Source organism: Arachis hypogaea, chromosome 19 (genome assembly GCF_003086295.3).
Source record: "Arachis hypogaea cultivar Tifrunner chromosome 19, arahy.Tifrunner.gnm2.J5K5, whole genome shotgun sequence".
Classification (NCBI taxonomy): domain Eukaryota; kingdom Viridiplantae; phylum Streptophyta; class Magnoliopsida; order Fabales; family Fabaceae; genus Arachis; species Arachis hypogaea.
Window position 1 is genome coordinate 113891358 of NC_092054.1, and position 11424 is coordinate 113902781.

The window sequence follows — 11424 nt, forward strand, 5'->3', positions numbered from 1 at the left end:
ATTGTAGGGCAGGACGGGGTTGGGTAGAGCAAAAATTTGTTCCTACCTGCCCCGTTGCCACCCCTAGGTTTAAGCGAGCAACTAATCCCTACAAAATAACTCGTTCCTTAATGATTTTAGTGTAATAAACTTAATTTATTTTATCGTTTACGTTAATAACAAAATATATCAAATTTTTAGACTGAATGTTTTAGGAAAAAATTAAAATATTTTATATTACATAATTATTATAATTGTATTAACATATTAAGTTTTATGAATTAACATCCATCGTATATTTCTTCTTTTTTTCCCTTGTTTTTGTCAAACCTCAAAACATGCACCGTATCTTCTTACTTTCTTTATCCATTTAATAATGTAAAAAATCCCTTCCATTTTATCATAACACCATGACAAAAAATAATTCACATAAGAGTGCACGGTCTCTTTTTCTTGAAAACAAAAAGCCCATTTACCATAAACAAATAAAAAAACAGCCATTTCTTTTTTCATACTACCTTTGCCTTGTTTTTATCCACAAAGAAAATTGTTTCTGTGCATCTGCAACAAATATGGTGATCCAACCCGAAAAATAATTCATAGCCACATAGTTAAAAAAAAAACACAAGTCATCCATTAGTCCCAACTTGTCAAAAATAATTAGCATTGAGTGTGTTTTATTATTATTTCATTAGCCATCACTGTATATTGTGCAGAAGAGCTGCAAAAAAACTGCTACTATTGGACAAACTGTCCCATCATTTGAACCTGCAAGTCAGTACTACTCCAAACGTGTTCATCAATTACTGTGCACACGATAGAACTTTCCTTTTGAATTTACTTAGCTACACAATTAAGGCTGAGAACACACAGCTACAAGATTTATTATTATACTTAACTTGTTTAAAACTTAATTCTCAAAATAAATGTATTCTTTTAAAAGAATTATTTTCACAATAAAAAAAATTTCTTCCTATGTCAAAAGATATTTTATATTTTTATGTCAAAAGGATAAAAGTTAAATATAAAATTATTATTATATTCTTTAATTATTATACTTTTTATTTAAAAATATTATTCTATAAATATTAAAGATATTTTAAAAATTAATAATTTATTTTCAAAAATATATAAAATAAATCAAATATTTACAATTTATATTTTGAGAATATTTAAAATAATTCTCAACTATTTATAGTATTATACAAACAATTTTTTATAATATCTATATATAACTTTTTTAATTTAATATTTTGGAGAATATATTTCTTTAACGAAATAAACACCCATATTAAAAGTCATATAATGCAACCATATTAGGTAGTAAAGATTCTCACATATGCTATTTAAGGTCCAATTTGCGTTTTTTTTTATATATAAATAAATAAAATAAAATAAAATAAATATTTTATGTAAGATCTTATTTGTAAAATACTTTTTAATTTTTATACCTAATGATTGTTATAAATTTTAAAAATATTTTTAAATTTTATTTTGTTTTAATTTTATACTATAAATTTTTGATTTGCATCAAATGTATCTGTAGCTATTATTTTTAAGAAACTTAAGATTAATTCACCGAAATTTCATAGGGACAACTTTTAACAAAAACAAGCCAAATATAAAATTTTGTCGTTGGCTCCTAGTTGTCAAATATTATACCTAAATTCGTCTGAAACTTTTAGAAATTTAGCTGCAATGGGTATAATTGATGCAAATTAAAAAAAATTGGGACATAATTAGAACAAAATAGAATGTAGAGATATTTTTAAAATTTTTGACAAACTTCAAAGACAAAAATATATACTTTACTCTTACTAATTTAAATAAGCAAGTACATCTCGGATGCAATTTGTCAAAAATGACTATGCACGTATCTCAGATTATTACATACTAGATATGAAATGATTTTCATTACATTGATCACAGGTCTAGCCAAGATAATCGTATCATGGATGCACAGATACCAAGATCTAACTAAAGTTATTCACAGGTGCACTGCATTTGAGATATGGATAAAACTAATTCGAGATCTCTACATCCTGGATAGCTATATTTAAAAAAAAAGTAATCTATATAAGGAGTTTCAAGCACCATATATCAATAGAGCCATATTCTCTTCTCCTTATATTCGTAAATATAACTAACAGTGAGCCTTTTTTTGTTGTTGTCTACTCAGATAGTCATAAAAATGGTGAGGATAGAGTGATATTCCTACGATATTGCGTACCTGTTGTTTGAATTCTTTAGATGCGTTGAAGAATCTTATATTGATTAATATGGGCGTAATTGGTTCCAAGAAGATGATAATATCAAATTCAGTTTTCTATCAGCGATGGGTAATTGAGGACTCGAAATAGGACGTTTTGGGTCCAAGGTGACAACTATGTTTAGATAGTGTTCAACGTGTATTCAAAGTTAATGTTATAACATGTATTGGAATGGTATATTGATTCGTAATGTAGAAGATAGTGGTAGTAGGCCTTCTTGCTCAATCCAATAGGGCCCACTGCTAGCAGTGAATCCTATTCACTATGCCAAACTGAGTGATCATGTGGAACATTGCTGATACTGGGCCGTCTAGTAAGATTGGTTCTTCAAATGAGTAGTGCCAGAGACTCTAAGTGGTAGGATCCTTGATTTCTTTTTCCTTTGCCATTGGATATTCCTTAAGTTTCAAATGTTCCAAATCATTATCATACTCTTGACTTGGATGTCATGCAACTGGATGATCCTTTCAACCTTGGAGGAGGGAAAGAATATAACACAGATGGCAGGGTTGAATTTCGGGTGAAACATAGGTTTAGAAGTAGAGAGGTTGTTCATATGGCAGTAAAGAATTACATTTGACAAAATGTGGAATATAGAGTTGTGGAGTTAGACCAGTTGAAATATCACTATCGTTGTAAGCAATTTTCAGTTGTGTGTCCATGAAGTCTTTGTGTATCACTCAAACAAAATTTCAAATATTGGTAAATTTTTTGTTTGACATTTTTTACACTTTTGTGTGAAATTTTTGTTATATATTGTTGGTTAATACAAGGGTGTGTTGCTGATCTTAGTATTTGCCATCATTGAGTTTGCATCTACCGAGTCATGGTCCATTTTTTTGGCAAATTTGACACAGTAAATGACTTTACAAGAGGCTATTCTTATCATATCTGATAAATTTCAAGCCATACGTGGTTCCCATAATGTAGCTAATAGCGGTTGGCATCCTCTTACGGCTCACTATGCTTCATGTATTCATCACATGGCATCTAACTTCATGACTCGGTTCAAATCTTTATATGGCAAGAGGTATCTTATAAATGCAGCTTACAGTCACTACAAAAAATTTTGGTTAAAACGACGATTTTTTCAGGTAATTACGACAGTTTTAACCGCCATTATTTTTAAAAAACACTGTAAATTCTAAGCATTATTTTGGATATTACGGCAGTTTTTCAAAAACTGCCACAATTTCCATCATTAAAATCATGATTTTCTCTATGTTTAAAACAATAGTCAAAACTTTCATTTTAACCAAATAAAATGAAAAATTTTTAATTGTTTAAACCTTTTTTACTAATTAAAATGGCATTTTTGATGTTTAAAATGGCAGTCAAAACCCCCCATTTTTACCGGATAAATGGCAATTTTTTTCATTTAAAGTGACAATTAAAACTATCATTTTTACCCGTTAAAATGTCAGTATTTGCTCATTTAAATTGGTAGTTTTAACCATTGTTTTTACTAAATTAAAATAGCAGTTTTATGTCATTCAAAATGACAATTTTAATAGTCTTTTTTTACTTGATTAAAATGACAGTTTTATACTATTTTTTATCGAATTAAAATAATAGCTTTTGCTCGTTTAAAATAGCAGTTGAACTGTCATTTTGACTACCCATAATTTTTTATTTAAAATTTTGTAATAATAAAAAATTGTAAACCATAAATAAAACATCAAATATATCATATAATTTTTATAAGGTTTAATTACCCTGTTGGTTCCTATAGTTTTGCGAAATTGTTAATTAGGTCCCTGTACTTTTTTTCTTTTTAATTGAGTTCTTGCACCAAATTTTTTTTTAATTGGGTCCCTACACTTTTTTTCCTTTTATTTAGGTCCCTGCACCATTTTTTTAGTTAGGTCCTTATAAAATTAAGCCAATTACTGCTAAGAGGGACCTAATTGAAAAAAAAATTTAGTGCAGGAACTCAATTAAAAGGAAAAAAAGTATAGGGACCTAATTGAAAATTTTGCGAAACTATAGGGACTAACAGAGTAATTAAACCTTTTTATAATTCATACATTGTCATCAAAAATCAAAAGTCATAACCCACAGAAATTTGAGCAATCAAGAGAAATGTATGTCACTAAACTGTAGAGCCAAATTACACCAGCCAACCCCATCCCATTCCCATGATTCTTGCAAATCCCCAGTTAGCATATGCTACTATGAAAGTTGCTACCTGTCAATTTCAGAAATTACAAAAGTCAACACATGAGAAATTCAAGACTATTTGATAGAGCAGCTCCTAAGGTAGTGTTTTGTTTTTGTTCTTGGATAAAGTCTTTCTTTAATTTCAAACTATTTCTTCACTTACCTAAAATTCTGACAGCATATATATAGCATCAGTGAGGACAATATCAGAAGCACATCTATAGCATCAGCAACAACAATTCCAATATTAAGAAAAATCTTCAACATCTGAGCAAGAGAATAATCATACTTAGACCAATTAAAGTTCCCTAAAATCGATTCTCTTTCAAGGTTTCCATGGGCCATCTAATTAGGCATAAAAAATATTATCAAAATGCATGATAACTAGTTGTTCACCATGCAGTAATCTTTTTGTGAAGAACACATCATTAGTTTTCATACAGATGTTATCATGTAACAATGTTGGAGTAATTTGTTGTTTTTTGATGTTCCATTGGAAGGATTTTCAGTTTACTTAAAAGATTTAAGCTGAAACTGTTCATGCATATTTTATTTTGTCAAAGAGACCTAACCATAAGCAAAAACAAAGTGTGAATTTTAAAACCCTAAAAAAATGAACTAAGGTTAAGAGAATGCACAAATATGCATATGGCCTAAATGCAACAAATATAGGAAAGTCCATCTATGCAAGTAATAGTGATATGGTTCAAGATTTTTAACGTGAAATTGAGTATATTAAGCAAATGAAGATATTGCAGCTAAGATGCAATTCATAGAAATACCAAATCATGTGCTTTACATGAAGAATCCAATGCTAGAATAGCATTTTGAAACCCAAATAACAAAAAATGACAAATGTTTGAGCAAACATGAAAACTAATGCCTTCAATCAATCTATATCCAAATGAAAAGTGAAAGTAAATAATAACCTTCCCTAACAAAAAAAAAAGACACAACCAAGTAATTGAACAAAATGATAGAGAAACTTATAAGCATATCTAGCAAGAAAAATAATATACATTCGATTTTCAAATTGTTCTTGATATTGGCCTAAAATGAAATGAATTCCCAACTCAATCAAAAAGGAAAACAGTAGCACCCAAGAATTGACACATCACATGATCAAACTTCAAGACATGCAAGATTCTTTGGATTCATTTGTCGCCTTCTATGCAAATAGTCTATAGAGGAGAGCTCTTTGGAAGATGCAATGTTCTGGTTTCTTTCATCCATCTTGGAGTTGGTTTAAAGTACCTGAGAGCATTGAATACAAAATGGTATAAACAATAATGAATAAAAAATATTGAAAGAATGAAACAAGAACAACCAAATCAGGCTAAATGCACATATCATCAGTTCACAAAAGAAAAATGAAGTAAATAGAGATGTAACTAAGGTAGCGATAAATTAACTAACCATCTGCAGGGAGCCAGGAGAAAAAAAGTATTACAAACCAATACTAGAGTGAAGATTAACAAATGCGCCAGTGCTTTCAACACAATAAACTTTGTCACTAAATTGATGGCTTTCAAATGGATCACGTGGAAGAGAAGATTGACAGAAAGACTCCTTCCTCATAATATCCCTGTTAGCATGGTGTTTCTCAAGTCGAGAACGTGTAGCCGAATCCTCACTGAAATTTCAGAATGAAATTAGGAACCCTGTTGGAGAAATTACTTCCAATAAGTAAAAGAGTAATTTAGTAAGAACTTGTCTAAGTGAAAGAGTGATATTAATACCAAAGAAGAAGAATAACATAGAAACTAAGAAGAAAAATTACCATCAAACCATTAGAATATAATCAGAATTTTGCATTCTAGCATGACCTCGGGATTGTATGAAATTACAAATTGTGAGACATGGGTCAAATCTAATAACTAAATTGCAACTTTAAACATCTAAACCCTCTTAAAGAATGGATATTGCAATAATGATATTGACTTGCATAGTAATAATTTCTTTAATATAAATGAGAGAAAAAAATCTTTTGGATTATTATAATAATAAAGTGAATTATCTAAGAAAACAACTTACCAATCCCATACAAAATTCCTCCACAATTTCATTTTGCTTTTTCCTTGTTTGATTTTGCAATCTGTGATGGTTTCCTGCCGTGTGTTTAGTAGTTCAGTTGTTGACATTTGGAAGCAAAGCATTTAGTAAATGCTTAAGGGAAACAACAGTGAAATGAAAAGAAATAACACAAATATTTAAACTGAAGATACACCTTCAAACATTAAAAAAAAGTACAATGTTCCTCTACAGTAAATGTGAAAATGTAGGAAGCTATATATGCATATCTGAATAAATTTATGTGCTGTAACAAAACAAATTCTTTCAGATATGTAACTCCGTTTTGCATTTGAAATAAAAGGATCCATTTCATCATCTCTCTCAGTAATCTGGAGGTCCCACAAAAAAGTAAAATAAACCGTTTGCTTAGCATAAGCACATGCTTCATCTTTGAATCATTAAACAAGATTACCAAACCTTATAAAAGTTCACCATTATGTTTCAGTTACTCTCTTTTTAGGTTTTGAAGTTTGATATTAATTATAACATTTTAAATAATTTCAAAAATATTTTAGAATTTTGGATTAACTGGTTTAGTAACTTGGTGTTGCAAGTTATTATGATATTTTAAATACTCCTACAATGTTTTTCTTGATCCATTCGAGATAAAACTAAGAACATTTACGACGACAGCCATACTATTTCCCAATTATATGCTCTACACAAGTCCACAATTCATTTTGCCAGTTCACAACCTAAGAGCTAAGAATTTTGGAGAAAGAAAAACTATAATTAAATCTAAAACCTTCATTCAAGTTGTTCTCAATGAACTGTGCTCGAGATCTCGATCGATTATTTTCACGAAGCTTCCTTCCATGGAACAAGCATTCTCTGTTTCTTCCGACTAGATCATGAATTTGATCTAAAAGTATGAAGAGGAAGAAAAACTCAAAAGAAGAAGATGAAGTAGATTACCTATTAAAAGTGACAAAGAAAGCAGAACCACGTCGTAGAAGCTCGCTAAAGGCAATAGCAGCAGCATTGCTTGTGGCAGAGAGGTGATAAACAAAGGCAGCAAGAAAATGAGTGGCGGTGCTAACCTTCAGATCAAAGTCAGTACTAAATTGCAGAAGCTCATTGAAGGCAGCAACACGATGTTGCTTGATGTGGCGAAAAGATGAACAACGGTGGTGAAATAAGCATCAGCGACAAACCTTCATATTGAAACCAGATCATGAACTAGATTAGTAACTTGCTGAAGGCAACAGCAATGACGTTTCTTGCAACAGCAAGGATATGAGCTATGACGAGGGGATAAGCAGTAGCGAAGAGATAAATGACAGTGGCAGGAGATGAATGGTGGCAAGAGATTAGGGTTTATTGCCGGAGCAGTCATTGGAGTAGATTATCACCGGAGCAGAGCATAGATCGTCATTTTTGGGTTTCAATGGTGGCAGGCTAGCAGTGTTAGTTTCACCAGATCTGGGTTTTTTGGTTTTAGTAATAGTAGTGTCGCTGTGTCTTAGGGTTCCTGTTGTAGGAGAAGAATTTTGGTCTTATTTTTAATAATAGGTCCCGATAATGGTGGTTTAAAACCGCCAGAATCATTAAAAACTACCATTTTATACAAATTAATTATGGCAACACTATAAAATGCCACAATATCCAAATATTACAACAATTTTTTAAAACTACCGTAATATAAATGCCATTTTAATTCCTTTTTTAGTAGTTAGTCCAAACAAGGAGGATGTGAGTGGTACATGAATACCTTGAAGGGTTTATTAAGAGATATGTTGGAGTAGACCCATGAGGTTCAGGAAGGACCTTTGGCTTCAACATTGTGATGACGGTTGTAGGTATGGTCACATGACCACGAATTTGTTAGAATGCATCAATGTTGTCCTAAAAACGCGATATCTACCTATAGCTACTATCGTGAGGGCCACTTATGTAAGGTCACAACAACTTGTGAGAAAAAGGCGCGAAGTACATGCACAATAGCGACTGGTAAAGTGATGCATTGTTAGAGTGAGTATTGTAATCGCCATGCGTTAATGTTCAACGTGGAGAAGATGGAGCCACTCGAACAGTGGAGTTAGACTTCCTATCACATTTGGCTCAACTCGCATACCTATAACTGTTGCCTATTTCAATCTCTGCATTATCCGTGTCATCATGTGTTGGCGATTGTGCTGCAGCGAGTATTGAGTAGGGCATGTTTGTAGGCCCCATGTACACGATGGTTTCTATATTCAAGGTTTATGATAAACAACAATTTGATGGTTTATTTTTTATTGAAATGAGTGAATTTTATCAACTTATCCTACATTTATTCATTGAAATAGTATGGTTTTGTGATTTTTCCTAAATTGTGCTTAAGATTAAAACATGATTTTTAAGCTCTTAATTTGCTAAATTTAAATCACTTTAATCCCATTTGATCTCTTATGTGTGTATTGAGTGATTTCTGGCTTAAAAGACAAGGATGGATTAAAGAAGTGAAGAGAAAGCATGCAAAAGTGGAAAATTCATGAAGAAATAGAGTTTGGAGCATTTCAGGGTCATGCGTACGCATGACTCATGCGTACGCACGTTTTGGGAAATTCGCGAATTCTTGCGTATGGATGCTTCATGCTTACGCATGACTGCCAGCATGTGACTTCACTTAAGTGAATATATGGGTCATGATTTCAGGGCTTTCTTGGGCCCAATCCAACTCATTTCTAAAGTATTTCAAGCCAAACTCAAGGAGGATGAATGGGAAAGCAATTAGGATAGGTTTTTATTATGTTTTAGGTTAGATTTCTAGATAGAGAAGCTCTCTCTTCTCTCTAGAATTTAGGATTTTAGGTTTATTTCTCTCTATAGATTTAGGTTTTGAACTTTCTTTGATTTAGTTTCATTTACAATTTTTTGTTCTAGCATCTTAATTCTCTTAGTTTACTTGTTAATTTCCTCTATTTTGTTGCTTTTATGTTCATGAACTCTTGTTAATTTTGATTCCATTTAATACAATTTGATGTTTTTATGTTTATTATTGCTTAATTGAGTTGTTATTACTGTCTTCTTGCAAATGGTAGTTATAAATTTTACTATTCATGCAATTTAGCATGTTTTTCCTTTTATGCATGCCAAGTGTTTGATAAAATGCCTCTTTTAGTTTTACTGTAGTTTTTCACACTCTTGGCTTGGGATTGAGGACTTAGGTGACCTTGAGTCATTGATGTCCAATATTGATTGGTAATTTAGGGTTGTTAGTTGATTTGGTTTTTTCTAACACTAGTCTTTCACTAAGTTAATTAGTGAGTTGGCTAGGATTTGTGGATTGAGATCAATTATGCCTATTTGACTTATCCTCGATGTTAGGGTTGACTAAGTGGGATTAAGTCTTCATAATTGCCATCTTTGTGGTCAATGACTAGGATGGAAAACCTTAACTCTCAACCATTGTCAAGAGGTCTTTTAGCATTTAAATTTCCTTTACTTCATTAGTTAATTGTCATTTACTTTCTTGCTATTTAATTTTGTGTCATTTGCTATCTCACCCCCAATTCCTCATAGCCAATGATACACACCCTCATTGCAATTCCTTTGAGAGACAACCCGAGACTTAAAACTCTCAATTTTAATTGGTTTGCATTGTGAAAAACAAATTAAACTTTGATTTAGAGTCATTCGTCGATTTGGAATTATGCTTGCAATAGAATTCTTTTTGAGATAATTTCTCCTGGTATCTTTAGTTTGTTAATAGTTCTTTATATGCCAGAGTTTGTTGCTATTGGCTAAGTATAATAAAGAGTAAAATGAACTAACTTTTAACCCAGTCCTTACTAAGGACTTTCTAGTTTTTATCCCCTATTTTCACCCTTTTTTAGCTATAGGTACGAAGGCTTATTGCGAAGCTGCAGGAGCATATAATATGTTTGCAACTTGGGATAAAGGAAAAATGATCAGTAACACCTTACTTTTAGTACGATCATGACGTACTAGAAGTTGGGTCGTTATGTAACACCCTAACAACCAAATCCTTATGCTCAAGTCATAATTCAATGATACTAAGGTGGTACGACTCAAGGTGGAGTTATTAATACATATATATTTAGAAGAAATTATTATTAAACGAGAAGCTTGAAAAGAGTAAAAGAAAATCGCGATAGAAGCCTGTTAGGCAAAGTTTCCAAAATGAAACATTTGTAACAAAAACTTTGTAACAAATTTAAAATTGTTACAAAAAATTATTTTTTTAGAACAAAAATTAGTAATTGTTACATAATAATAATGTTTTGTAACAACAATACAATTTGTTACAAAACGTTTTGATATTTTGTAATGACTTGATTTTTTTGTTACAAATTATATTGGCTTTTGTAACGAACCAGTGTTTTGTTGGAAAATTTTAAAATATTTTGTAACAAAAGAAGAACTTGTTGCAAAAGTTTAAAATATTTTGTAACAAAATATCCATTTATTTCAAAAATTCTAATTATTTTGTAACCAAAAATTAATTTGTCACAAAATTTAATATTGTTTGTAACAAGTTATTTATTTGTCACAAAATACAAGAATTTTTGTAACTAAAAAAATTATTTTAAAATGTTAAAATCTTTAAGATAATTTTATTTTATTTTAAAAATTTTATTTTTTAAAATATTATTTGGGTTAATTAATTATTTTTTATAAAAAAATTAAAGATTAAATTATTTATTTTTAAAAATGATATATATTATTTTATATTTTTCTATAAAATTAATATATAATTTTACTAATAATTAAGTTTTAAATGTTGATTAAAAATTAATTTTTAAATTAAAAAAATTAATTATTAAACATAAATAAAAATAATTAAAATTTAAAAATAAAAACAAGTATAAAAAATAAAAATTCTAATTCTACCCCTCACATTTATTTTTCACTCTGCTGTTTGCCGTCCTCGTCCATTTAAATAAAATTTTGAAAAACTCCTTTAAGAATAAAATATAGAGCTCTGGTTTTTTTCTCT

General features: G+C 30.3%; 1 long non-coding RNA gene across 2 annotated transcripts; it reads right to left on the reverse strand.

Moving 5' to 3' along the window:
- Positions 1-5370: 5370 nt before the first annotated feature.
- On the reverse strand, positions 5371-8024 carry LOC112780136 (uncharacterized). 2 transcript variants are annotated; one of them, XR_011877776.1, is made up of 5 exons: positions 7523-8024; positions 7228-7344; positions 6444-6517; positions 5826-6042; positions 5371-5663 (listed from the first exon to the last, which is right to left on the reverse strand). It is a non-coding gene; the product is annotated as an uncharacterized lncRNA (long non-coding RNA). The 2 variants fall into 2 exon arrangements; XR_003191002.3 differs by lacking the exon at positions 7228-7344 and having other exon boundaries at positions 7398-8024.
- Positions 8025-11424: the final 3400 nt, after the last annotated feature.